Below are 14,714 nucleotides of genomic sequence, written 5' to 3'. Positions count from 1 at the left end.
AAATCTAAAAGTAATTTAAAGCAAAAATGGAATTTTCTTGACTTTTACAGGAAGACGCAGGCCACCCGTTGTCACAGGTGCGGCCCCGCACTGTGCAGTCGACAACAGCGCGTCCAAGGACGCACTGTGAAGCACACAGAGACTGCGTCCTTCTGGAAAAAGGAAGAAAAACTAAAGCCAACTAAATCTACAGCTAAACCACCCAAATACTAATTCCCACAGCAAAAACCAGAAAATAAAAATGATTTTCACAAAGCAAAGTTCATATAAAGGAAAAGACTTATCATTAATGGAGTCCCCAGCGGAGTCGCCAATTTGTCGTGGCGGAAAAAGTCATTTGGGCTGACACAACTGACCTCCCTAGGAGTATAAACTCGCTAGCGACAAACAAGACAAAATGGAGTGATCTTTCTCTAAATCACCTTTTACAACATGAAAAGTACAAGTGTTTAGGCTTACCTTATTCCAAAACGCTGTTGTTGTAGTTCGTTCTTGCCGATCCGGATGAGCTCCTCCTTCAAGTCAATTCCTGCAACCACAAACAATCAAACAATTACCAAGCACTTGCATTTCATATAATAAAACATATATTCAACATGCAGACCAAGGAACACATGAAATAACTCATTAACACAAGCTATTGAGAAAAATAAACCAGTTTGTATTAATAACGAAACAAAGAAACTCTTACAACCTGGCCTTGGTGTTGTGCAAGTTCCTCCCAGGGTCCATCAAGGGTTTTCCTCTACTTTGACAAAGCTCACCCACTTCCAAGTAGAATCATGTAAAGACAATCTCTCCTCACAAAGGTCTAATGGAAGACCTAAATCCTGCAGCATTTACCCAAAGAAAATGTATAGCTCCAACCTCCTCTCCTTCTGGCTCAATGCCTTTATTTATAGTGCTGTAAAGAGGTTATTCAGGTCCACTATCAATGGGATCATCCCCCTCTATGGGTGGGATAGCTCCCTTATTGATGGGATAAGTCCCCCTTAATAGAGATACATGAACCAACTGGAGGCGCATCCATTTCATCAAACCGACCTCTAGAATGTTCTAGAAGTAACCACAAGTAACTTTTTCAAGATAAAACTCGCGCATTTTGCCTTTTACAGAGGACGCACCTGTCCTTTAACATACAGAGCGTCCATGGACGCAGTTTTTGTGAACATGGTCTGCGTCCCCGCAGGTAAGGCTAGAGAGAACCTGCGACCCCAGAGATAAACATAGTTTTTACAAGACTTTCTCTCTTCTTTGAGTTTGAGATGGATAACAGAGGCATAAGACTTGCCTAAGAGGGTAGCATGACTGTTGATTTGAGCCATACTAACTGTAAGTAGTCAAGGTGACATTTTTTAGTGTAACAGATTGCCCCCTAAAGTGCGAAGCCTGGAATAGATTGGTATTTTGTAATTCTAGGAAGGGTGAAGCGCTTTATCATTTCAAGGATTGACTTGTGGATGACCTGGTTGGAACCTGCAATTTTCAACACAAAATACATGTATAAGATTATATCATCACTGAGGTAGGCATTCCCATACTCAGATTCAAAACTTTAACTAATGGACTAACTATTCTGATACAGGAATGATCTTGCAGTACATCATTTTATAGACTTTTGTAGACACAGTATGGACGCAGCCATCTGTTTATGATTAGTCTACATAGATAATGAATACAAAACTCCTCGCAGCCTGGATGGTAGAAACTAGATCCAGGGTCTTCACTTCTACTTCCCGAATTGGTACGATTCTAAGCATGTGATTAAATGATTTGATGTCGAACATGTTAGAAACCACTTGATTACCAGTCGATGATGTAAACTGTTAACAAGCGTGAGAGAGACCACCAGTAATGTCAATGGTTCTCAAAGTACCAAGCACAACCCGTGAAATGTGAATAGATGTTTTGATGTCGAACACTTCACGGAATCCTTTGATCGAAAGTCAATGATGTAAACTGTCGTCAAAGGCGAGAAACCTGCCATTGATGCATGCAGACTTCAAGGTACTGTCGATTCCTAAGTCATCTTTCTAGATAATGTGTCGATGTCGATAGAAAGCGACTCGTTGCAGGCAAGCCTGCAACACGAAATCATTGTTCAAGTTGAAGAAATGTTGCTGTAAGGACTGACTCAGGGATGGTCAAATGGATGACAAGTATTTTGCAGATGAAAGTTTTGCTTGCAGACCTCTTGAACACATAACGACACAACAGATGGTTTGGTGACGAATAACTCAAAGTTGATCCCTGAACCCGGTTAAAGATTTTCAAAGTGATTTGGTCAACTGTGAGGTAAAAGATTTCCCAACCCAGGTGAATGAAAAAGTGTCGTGTTCAAGAGTGGTAATAAAGTTTCTTTGAGACAAAAGGTGACAAATAGGTTCATTCTTCTCTCTTTTCCCCCACCATTTCTGGCAAGTACCTCTTTATTTTTAACAAGCTTGAGGAGGATAACATATGCTTGATTATAAGCTCATCCTTCGGACGAGTCCAACCTAGTTTAAATTCGAACCCTAGGAAGGAGTGGTTCGTTCCTGTTTGTAATTGAACAGGTCCTTTACTGTAAAAGTTTAACGAGCCCAGTATAGGAGAAACTCGGCGTTTTTCATTTTTAGAGAGTCTGAAAAACTTAAGGAAACTCCACGTTGAACTTTTTCGTAATTTGTGTCCCTCAAGCCCGAAAAAGTATAAAATAATACCTGGGGGAACCGCTTGATCTTGCGACCAAGGAGTACTTTCATAATAGTGTCGTTGACCTGAAAAGTAAAAAGCGATCAAAGACACGTCGTTTTATTTCCTTATCGAGTTTGAAACGACAAAAACCCGGCAATCTTTTCCTGATTTTACGGTCAGAAAAGAGCTAAAAGGGGACCGTCTTTTAATTCCGTTTTAACGAGTGAAAAAGAAACACTCGGCGATCTTTTCATGTTTTAGGAGTCAGAAAAGGGCTTAAAAGATGACTCTGATATTTTTATTGTGAAAATTACAATTTCCCTCGAAATCCCTTTGTCCTGCACAAAAGCGACACATTACTCATACCTGTTTAAAATAGGCAAAAATACATCGAAAAACATCTTTTCATGGTAAAAAATGAACTAATTCATCCAAAAAACCTATAAAAAGACCTTTTACCATGTCATTTTTACCGTTTCACTTTGAGGTTGAAAAAGGAGCTTTTGACAAGAAACTTCCCGTGGTCGCTGCGGAAAATCTGACCGTCGGAATCGAACGCCGCTTCACCGAGGTATTTTACACATCCCACTCTTCATTTCTATCCGTTTAGAATTTAGTTTTTGGTCTCTGTTTCATTTTTTGGGGGGGTTTGGGTTCAAAATGCGCCCCTCGGCGGACGCAGGTGCCCTTCGGGTGACCTGCGTCCCCCGACTTTTTCTCACACGGGAAAAAGGTCGGGGGACGCAGCCCGCCTTCAGGCAAACTGCGTCCGGACGCCCTGTGCTACAAAGCCGGGGTGCGTCCTCCGCAAAGGGCGCATTTCAAAACCCCAACTCTCTCAAAAAACCACCAAATTTGCTCAAATTAATTTCTAATTGACTCTTTTGATGTGCAGGACCTTAAACATGTTAGACTGGAGAGAGAGAGAGCACGTAGAGGACGATGAAGCTGCGATTAACCACCAACCCTCTCTGGATGCCTTAAGAACATGTGGATTGTACAAATATTGGACCATACCGGGCATGAGGGGCCAGGTAAGATTTTTGGAATGGCTGGTTGAGCGATGGAACGTTCAGGATCAATGTTTTTACATTGGAGGGCACCAGCTCGAGATAGAGCCCTCGGATGTATACTTTCTCACTGGCTTGCCAAACAGAGGTGAGCAACTCAACCTTGCGGGGACCAGGCCGGGTGGCCAATCCCTTGATGATCTCCGCGAGGAGTGGTGCAGACCAGGGACTCGCCATAAAAAAGGCGTGGAGATAAAACACATCGCTCTGGCGGAACTTAGAGTTATTGCATTTACGGTCACCAGGATTTGTGGCGCGGCCGCCTTGCACATTGCCTCCGGATCCCAAATGCGGATGGCAGTTGACTGTTACCAAGGCACCATCTTCAACTGGTGCGAAGCTGTGTCGGCTCATATGAAGAGCCAACTGACCAAGGCAAAGAACGGACGACTAAAGACTTTTGGATATGGGCCTATAGTCGTGAGCTTTGCCTTGGAGAGAGTTCCTATGCTGATCCCTCAGCAACTCACTGTTGATGACTTGGGTCCTCGGGAGCCAAAGCTTGTTCGATGGGTTGCGGTGATGGCCCGGCATCCTGACGAGGGTGCTGCAGTGGTTCGATTCTCAGACAGTTACTTCGACTGGCTAGAGGGCCAGCTTTTTGTGATACAAGACTTTCCATATGCCGGAATGGATTTCAGAGGTGATCCGGACATGGTTCTTCCACAGGGAGAACAATGGGACGACAGAGGTACTTTCATTTTCACAAGTTTTCTAATTATGTATTTTTTATTTTTCATATATATCGTCTCAAAGTAACAGTAAAATTTAAAAATGCAGATGTTGGACCACAGCGTCCAGCCAATCTCCGGCCTTACGACAGACGACATCCAGCTGCACCGGCACCGGCCCCACAGGACGCGGCTGCAGAAGTACTAGCTGAGTTGGAGCATGATCTAGAGCGTCTCACGGCAGATATACCTGAGACTACTATGGACGACATTCCTATCAGGCTTCAGCGCTTTGTAGTCGCGGTCCCTGGACCGTTTAGGAGATTTTGCGCAAGGTAGCCCGCGCAGTGGTGTCGTACAGAGAGCACCACCAGTGATTGACTAGTCACTTTTGTAGTCACATGTGACATTTTTGACTTTTTGTACTATCATTTTGCCGATCATAAGGTGTGTTAAACCTATGATCGAAGACGATGTATATATTTTTGGACACACTTCTATCTATATCTATATATATCACTATTACCGGCTTATCTTGTTTAACATGTATGATGAAATGTCTTTAAATTTACTTGCATGATTATTATAAATGTCTGTCCAACACTCGAGAAGCAATTGCATCTGCTAATGTATTCAAAGACCTTGGAATATGTTGATATTCAATGTAATCAAATTCACGTTCCAAGAGACGCACTCTCAAAAACAACCTTAACAACACAGGATTTCTAATGGCATAAACTCTATTAAGCTGTAATACAACAAGTTCAGAATCTAACCTCACTATCAAACGTCGAATTCCAAATGAAATAGATTCGGATAATAATTCAACCACTGCACTGTATTCTGCAATGTTATTCGTTGTTTGACCGAGGCTTACCCCATGCATAGAAACTAACTCGTCAGAGGGTGAATAGATAACCCAAGCTGCGGAAGAGATATTCCGTGTACTACGACAAGCACCATCAGCAAATCCAATGTATGTTTGGAGAGGCGTCGACATCTACAATATCAAGAGTAAAACCAAGATAAGCCAGAATAATGACGAAAACCACACTCGCTAAGCTAAGCACACTGACTAAACTAACACACTTGCTAGCTAGAAAGGAAATCTAACCTATCTAAAAATTTCTCCATCCATCATTTTAAGCATAATACCTCTTTAGGTAAAGTCCATTTCTGGGTTTGCCCAAAGAGTCCCCATCAAAATCAACTAACTCATAAGCCCCTTTTGCTAGCTTTCGCTTTACAATGTAGGGCCCATGCCACATGGGAACGAATTTTCCAGCACCTAGCTTATCGTTCGCTTGATCATATAATAGTACTAGGTCTCCTTCTGAAAAACTTCGAGGGTTACATTTTTATCGTACTGGGCTTTCATTCGTTTTGCGTGAGTCTCGATGGCTAAAGTAGCGTCACGTCGAGTCTCATCTAATTTAGCCAAGTATAACAACCGTTTCTCCTCTTCGGAAGTAGCTGGAAGTAATTCGACAGCCATTTGAAGTGATGGGATTTCGCACTCAATAGGTAACACAGCTTCTAAGCCATAAACTAGCTGAAAAGGGGTGAAACCTGTTGAATTTTTCACTGAAGTTCGATATGCCCATAGCGCCGAAAATAACATGTTATGCCAATTCGTTCGATGGATACCAATGATCCGTCGAATCATGACGACTAGAACTTTGTTGATTGACTCAACCAAACCGTTGGCTTGCGGATAATAAGGTGTAGAGCTATCGTGGCGCAAACCAAGCTGGCTTGTAAGCTCAGTCATCATGACATTTCGAAAATGGCTTCCATGGTCCGTAATGATTGCTTGTGGGACACCAAACCTAGTTATGATATGATTGAATACGAAAAGTGCAGCTGTCTTGCCGCTTGCGTCGAATGTAGGCATCGCCTCGGCCCACTTAGTAAAATAATCAACCGCAAGGATGATATACGCATGCCCCCCGGCCGAGTGAGGGTTACAAGTAATAAAGTCAATGCCCCATTTGGCGAATGGACCAGCGGCAATTATAGGGTGGAGAGGAGCAGGTGGAGCGCGCATCTTGCGATCAAACACTTGACAGTTGTGGCATTTTCTGACGGCAAGGATACAATCTTTAAACATAGACGGCCAGAAATAGCCAGCGCGCAACACCTTCTGAGCTGTGGCATACCCAGACATATGACCGCCACATGCTCCAGAGTGACAATCATTCAAAACTCTCTCAGCCTCATCGTGAGTTAAACAACGTCGAAAAACTAAGTCTGCCCCCAGGCGATAAAGTGTATCTCCAATAATTCTGTATTGCTGGGATTGAAACCGAATTTTTCGACGGTTTTCCTTGGAAGCTTCAGGCCGAAAGGTTTGGGTTTGGAGATAGATGATTATATCCCCATACCACGGATCTACAGTGCTAATAAGAAACAAAGATTCGTCCGCAATGGACTCCTCTGCCACAGTCTCTGTGTCAGCACTCGGGAAATCACACATCAATTCCGCGAAGACTAAAGATTTCTTAGACTTGGACTTCTCAAACTCCAAGTCGAACTCTTGCAGGATGACGATCCATTTAGAGTACTTGCCCCCTAGCAGTTGTTTTGTCAAGATATAAATCATAGGGTTGCAATCCGAAATAACAGTAGTTTTGCGGAGAAGAATGTAGTGACGAAAACGCTGGACAGCTTGAACGGCTGCCAGGGCCAATTTCTCCACATGTGAATATTTTAACTCAGTTGGATTTAAGGTTCTGCTAAGGTAATATATCACATGCTCTGCCTTGAATTCATCTTCTTGAACTAACACCATTCCAATGGTGGAATGCGAAGCTGCGAGGTATAAGAAGTAGTCCTGGTTGTAGTTGGGAGGATGCAATAACGGTGCATGGGTCAACGCGTGTTTTAATGCATCAAAAGATTGTTGAGCAATCTCGTCCCAAAAGAATTGTACGTTCTGTTTCAACAACCGTGTAAAACCTTTAGTGACCTCGGCGTAGTTAGGGATGAATCGGCGTAAAAAGTTCGCTTTCCCTTGCAAACTTTGGAGTTGGCGCAAACTCGAAGGAGGAGGCAATTGGATGATAGCCTCGACTTTCGAGGGATCGACGCGAATGCCGGTTTTGGAAACAACAAATCCCAGCAATCGACCTGTTTCTATACAGAAAACACACTTGTGGGGATTCAACCGAATTCGATAATGCCTACACCTCATAAAGATTGCTCGTAAATGGACAAGGTGATCAGCTCGGTGTAAAGAATGAGCAGGCAAATCATCGAGATAGGGTTGCACAATGTGCTTGATGTCATGAAATGCATAAGACATGGCCCGTTGAAAAGTAGCACCGGCATTCTTAAGGCCAAAAGGTAATTTGCAATAAGCAAATGTCCCCCATGGACAAATGAATGCCGTTTTTGGTTGATCGGCAGGTAGAATATTGATTTGATTATAACCTGAGAAACCATCCATGAAGGAAAACATCTCACTTCCGGCACAATCATCAATTATTTGATCGATATAAGGCGTAGGATAGTTGTCTTTTGGACAAGCTCGATTGATATCCCTATAATCGATACAGATTCTTATTGTTCCTTGTTTTTTATTGACGGGAACAATATTCGATACCCAATCCGTTAACGGGATCGGATAAATGAAACCTGCTTTCAACAGCTTTTCGACTTCGGCTTTGATTGCAGCTGCTTTTCGAGGGTGAATCTGACGCAACCGTTGCCGAATGGGTTTAGCATCCGGGTAGGTTTTGATTTCATGAACAACAATGGCAGGATCGATTCCTGGCATTTCCTCGTAGGACCAGGCAAACACGTCGCGGAATTCTTGGAATAGGGCCTTGTAAGTTTCAATTTCTTCGTCAGTACATGCGGCACCTATATGAATGTTCTCCTTAATTCCGGGCTTCACTGAAATATCAATGGGAATAGTACGAGAAATATTCCCTAAATTCAGCTCTGAATCAGAATGTTTCGTTGGATCCTGAGCGTCTTTGACATATTCAGCGGTAAAGATAGATGAAAAATCATTTTCAAATGCATCATCCTTAGGTAAAAACGAAGATCTGTGATGGAGATCTTCCCATGGTAGATCATCTACACTTAGGATTTCGCGAAGTTGTTCGTCAGATGACACTTCTTCGGGAAACGTTATCCGTTCTAAAGGTGAGGTGAAAAGTGACTCTTCACTGACCACATTCATTTGATCGGTTCGGTTGAATGAAAATCGGTAAAAGACATAAGAGCTTCATAAGCAATTTCATACGGACTCAACGGCATAACATCACCGAGTGAGTCTAGCTCAGAGTCAGAGGGAACATACCAAGGATCATCATAAATAATGTTTTCTGACGTGATCATATGAATCGTTGCAAATGAAGGATCTACATTGAGTGGAGGGAGAGGAAAAGTTCCCAGTAAACCGGAATCCTTAACTAAACCTACACCAATGTCCCTATAAGGGATTGTCGTTTTACCAACATGTTGGATAGTTTCTAAAGAGGTTGGGTCGGATGAAAAGTATGTCAGCTGATCAATAGTCACGATCTTACCGTTATGTGGAAACTTAATGACTCTGAAGACCGATGAAACGACCGCTGTCATAGCATATGACCAACTTCGACCCAAAAGAAGGTTGTAGTCTAGAGGGGCATCAACCACTTCCACATCCAGACTAACGGTTTTACCTTCGACCCCTATAGGCAATTCTTGTAGAATACCAAACGGACGGAACCCACGGCCATCAAAGGCCTTAAGGATGGTGGGGGATTGGTTCAACGAAGGAGAACCAAGCGATCTCCAACATTGAATCGACATAATACACGTAGAAGCTCCCTCATCAATCACAGTCCGATGAATAGGCCTGTTTTTGACTATCACTGGGATTTGGAAAGCCATTTGATGGGGGAGACGTGGTGTACTATTTTCTAGATCAAAGATCATTAGGTTCGGGTCCTGAACATCGACAGCTCCGATAGCCGACAAAAGCAATTTTCGTTGCGCTGGACATGATTGCAGCACTTCGAGTGCCGACATTGCTGAAGGTGAAACAGCTAAGTCTTCAACAATGTTGTAATTCTGGGCTGCTCTCGCATGTGGATTGAAAGCAGACCTTCGAAGTACACCCTTGGCGGGCGGCTTAATCACTAAGTCTGGGTTAGGTTTCTCGATCTGTAGTGGATCGGAACCAGGAGTTGAGGTTGATGGGTTAGAGTGAGAAGATTCTGCTTCGTTACCATCAATAGGAGCCTTACTACCATAATCTTGCGATCGAGTCGCAATCCTGACATGAGACATCATCAAAATGGGTTCTTCACTGGCATTCGAAGAAGAACCTATCATCTTATTTTCCTGCTCGGAAATGGATTCTTTAACACAGCAGGAGTGGAAGAACCTTTAACTATTTTCACTACCTCGGCCCGATGAGGGCAGTCTCTCGTAAAATGATCTTCTTCACAAATGAGACAAGGATAACGAGGTTTGCGTTTTTCGTCATTGCTTTCCGGTTTTTCTACTTTCTCCTTTGGAGCCTTATCTGCTTTGGTCTTCTTCTTTCCTTTCTTCTTTCCACCGTTTTTTGGTTTGGCCGTAGATGACTCTACGGCGTGAATGTCGGCGGTGAGTTCAGGAGAAAACTCTCCTGTCGGAGAATCAGGTAAAGTGATAATTGGAGTAGTTGAAGTCTTGGAAGACTTCTTCTTGCTCTTCGTAGTCACGATACCAATCATACCATCAGCGGCATGAGATCCCGAAGGAGCAGCAGCGATTTGGTTTGATTTGGGAAGATCCGGTATTTTCTCGTGTAACGTACCCGACTGAGTATAAACTAAGTCAAGGTACTGTGCTTGAGCAATGACTTGCTCCTCAGTAACTACTCCGGCCTTAGCTACATCTTCAGTAATTCGTGGTAATAATGATTTTACAAACCATTCAGCTAAGATTTGGTCCGGGATAAAAACTTTCACTAATCTTCTTCGACGTCTCCACTCATGGATGTGATCAGAAATGTACGTGGATGTCGATTGTTTTAGCGAAGTTAATAATTCTGTACCATTATCGTATCTGACTGGTAACTGAAAATGAGTTAAGAATGAAGTAGCTAACTGGCTAAAGTTGTAAAAAGAAGCCCGTGGCAACTCAATGTACCACTTGGCTGCGAGACCAATGAGTGTACGCTGGAAAAGACGTAAGCGGATGGAATCATCTGAGATGGAGTTTGATGCACACCAGAGGTGGTAAGTCATCACGTGATTGGATGGATCCTCTCCAGACTTACCTTCGAACTTGGGTATATCGCTGGGCAACTTATTTGGCATTGGCGGCCAGAACTGTTGATATTGAATTGGATCGTTTGTTAGGCGCGTCAAGTCGGGTAAATCTAAAGTTGCAATAAAGGGTAACTGCCGGTTAGGATCTCTAAAATTCTGAGTCACAATACCAGCCCCAGGAGGAGGATATCCAGGATAACTAGGAACAGGAATCGCATTGGGGATATTATATCCTCCTGGAAAACCAGGATTAACCGGACCGTACTGGGGTTGCTGAGGTTGTTGATAAGTGTACCCAGGATACGGTTGATACTGGTAAGCCGGTTGTTGGGCAGCTTGCGCAGGTTGATACGGTCCCTGGTACGGAGGTTGAACAAATTGAGGTTGAGTAGTAACAACCGTACTTGTACCAGGTGGTCCTACAGGCATCTGGACTGTGGTTTGGACTGTAGGTCCAGACAACGGAACAGATGTCTGAGGAGTGGTTACAGGGACTGTAGAAACCGGAGCTGCCGATACTCCAGAAGTAAGCATGGTAGATGAAGCGGTAGTTGCTGCAGCCGTGTGAGGTGGAGTACCAGGTGCAATTGGCGGCTGAGTAACTACCGAAGTTACAGGGGTCTGAACACTTGACTGGACAGGTTGCGGTTGCTGGGGTGGACCAGGAACTACAGGTTGTCCTGCTTGAGGTGCCGACTGTACACTTGGCTGCAACATCTGTTGACCTTGTGACGGGTCCCATGTTAACATTCCAGGGTATTGACTCGTAACAGGTTGAGGATACTGAGATCCATAACCGTATTGAGGATAGGGTTGATAACTGTAAGGTGCAGTCCCATATGACTGTCCTTGAGGTGGTTGATAACTTTGACCAGGGTATTGACCCGTAGGTTGATAACCTTGAGGTAAATACGAGTACTGGGGTTGACCTTGACCTTGGGGTTGGTATCCTTGAGGTTGATACCATTGGGGTTGATACCCTTGGGGTTGCCATCCTTGAGGTTGCCATCCTTGAGGTTGGTATTGATACTGAGGTTGACTTTGGGGTACATATTGAGGCTGGGGTTGATACCCTTGAGGTTGCCCCCCAGACACGAATGAAGCACCTTGAGGTTGCCCCCCAGGCATTAACGAAGGTTGCCCCCCAGGCGGTAATTGGCCACCTTGAGGTTGGTTAACGGGAGTTGAACCTGACATCATATAAACATCACCTATACTCAATGGAACGTTACCACTGTTTCCAACGAATAACCCATGCTCAATGGGTCGAGGAGATGCTCCTGAAAAAGTACCAGAAAGTGACTGATACCCAACAGGAACAGAAGGACCACCATGTAAAAATGATTCAGGACTTTGTGAAAACACAGATGACGGACCAGACATATTTACAGGATTATGAATTCCTCCGGGTGGAAAAGGAGTACGAGGTGTGGAAAAACCTACTGAGTTGTCTAAAAAATTGGTTAAAGCAAGGTACCAAGGTTCACTTCTAGGAGGACTGTAAAAGATGGACTCACGCTCCCTTAGATCAAGGGTAATTATATCTTCAGAATCAGAAACGCCTAGTTCTTCCTCTGGAACAAGTTCTTCTATTGCAATTAACCCAACAGGAAGATTTTCGGTGATAATTCTTTCTATTCTTGGTGAATCAGGAACACTAGGAGTTGGAGTAACAGGTTCGGAAATTTCAGGTTCTTCGCCTGTTTCACTGGCAGATGAAAAACTACCAGTAAGCTCGGAAACTGTAACAGCTTCGGGATTGTAACCTGTTTCTAAACTTTGGTAATCTGGATGGACTACCAAGGCAGACTCTCCTTCTTCAGGTGAACCTACTTTACTGCCACTAGGAGTTACAAGGACCTTTAAACCTTCTAAAACACTGGGGTCGTCTCGAGGAGGTGAACCCCTAAGTTCACGGGATCTTCTCAACAATTCGGCCACAGAAACAACTTCAGGAGACTGGCCCGCAATGCGACGGGACCGTCTCGGTAATTCCGCCACAATTAATGATTTTAATTACAACACATGAAAACAAAGTAAAAAAAATTCAAATCAAACCACCTAAGTCTTCTAAAGAACCAAACAAATTTGAAGCATACGCCTAAATAATCTAGAGTGTCAAAGCACACACAAACAGTATCTTCCGGACCAAAAGCGCTAGTTGGTGATTAGGCCCAACCTCGCAGGATTCAGTACAGAAATGGCGGGTGGAACAGTTACGCCGACAACCTGCTTAATGAATAGACTGGACCAAGTACCTCCACTTTAACCGTCTCGAAGTGAAGCGTACCCCCCAGAAAATCCAAGTGAGTATAGCCGACGTCTGCTCCAGGTACAGTGGGACCTTCCCTCCACCGTCACCTTGGGTAGAATCCTAGATATTATGGCCACTAAGGTTACCAATCACAACAATTACACCTGGGGGAACAGTCTAAACTCCGACAGCACGCAAGGGCAGAGTAACAAGCTCCAATCCCCTTACCGGCTCCTTGACAGTAATCCAAGGTTTACCGATAAGTGACCCCTGGTTCCTCGACAATGGTTAATCCGAGGTTTACCGTTTTTAATACGTACTGCCTGGCGTTGTTCCCAACGAGGGAGGAATGATCCCCTCACTGGTTCGGACACGAGCTCGTGCTTCTCCTTTAAGAGGAGCTTTCCCAGAATGTAACTGAAATAATTGGATTTGTTCTACTCAAGATAGACTAACTGTTTGGTTTTGTAGTCTTGGAGAGTTAAGTACTCACCTACTCCAAGACCCTAGCCTAAGCTATGTTGGTGCTTCAGAACCCTAAAAAATAAAAGTTACTAGATCAATTTTAATTTAAGCGTTACTTTTAAGGTTGTTCTTTAAGTCAAAAGGTGATGGAAGTGAAACTTGTGGTGTGTTGACTCGACTCAAAACCACTACAAAATGCACCTAGGATGATTTATCCACTACTTTTGCTTTTTCGATGAATTGTTTTAACTAAAAAGTTGAGAGAATGCAATCTTTATAAAAGCAACTTCTTAATTGAAGACAATCAAAGAAACAATTCGATTTTCTTTTCCAAGCATAAAAACATAACTTCTCTTTACATGCACGAAAAAACTCTTTTCTTCTTTGAGAAAAAAAAAAAACAAAAAGCTACTTGAAACAAGCCCTGACGTCATCCTCTGACAGATTTCGGGCGCTAACGTACAGGCATCGGGGGTGGTCTGATATTGCTGTGGTCCGTCGGATGGGAGGGCCCAGATTCGATGGTCGACGGGAAGTGGAGGTGATCGGACAATATGGCGGGGAGCGGAGAATAAACAAATATTTTTTCTGGGAATGCGCGTCAGGGCGGGACTTTAGCCATCAGCGGGTTTTTGGGTTTTTCCAATGTTTTGTGGGTGGAAATGGGTTTATTGTTGTTTATTCACAACAAGGGGTTAGGGCTGTTAAACCATGCGGATCTTGGTTTAATCCCAAGACATGATATTAGCGCTATTTTGCTTTTAGCGCTTTAATTTCTTTGCACTCCGACTTTTAGAACTATAAGGCTATATTGCCTAGGGGAAGGGATATATACATATATTTTTTTGGGGTTTTTTATATACAATAGTTATAAAATGATAGGGACAAGGGGAATTAGGGAGTTAAGTAATAATAGAGTTAGTAGTTAGTATTGGATAGGAGATATAGAAGAGAGGAGGCAAACACTAAGTTTTTAGGGAACAAACTTAGTTAGGAGAGTAGATCAAAATGAAAAGATTTTTACACAGGAAATGTGGCTCTTTATGCAACAAGGATCAATAAATGAGTTTGATTTCTCTCATGAACCAAGGTGATAGTGGGATGTTAGCAAGGAGTTTGATGGGGAATGATTGGGAAGTTAGACATGCTTCACTTTGTTGCTACAAAACTGCTGAATAGGAAGATCTGCACTGGCCACCATGTGTTTCCTTTGCTTAGGCCAGAGATATGAAGGAAATCATGCTTCTGCAACCCCATCTACCTACCCATTCTATTGCCTAGCATTTTTTGTTACTTCAAGGAGGGTGCACTTAGACTGGCAAAC

This window comes from Pinus tabuliformis, chromosome 3_1 (genome assembly GCF_031772625.1).
Source record: "Pinus tabuliformis cultivar Carrire ecotype Pingquan chromosome 3_1, CPIR1, whole genome shotgun sequence".
In the NCBI taxonomy this organism is placed as follows: Eukaryota; Viridiplantae; Streptophyta; class Pinopsida; order Pinales; family Pinaceae; genus Pinus; species Pinus tabuliformis.
The sequence above is the reverse complement of the archived record's forward strand: the minus strand, read 5'-3'. Positions refer to the sequence as shown.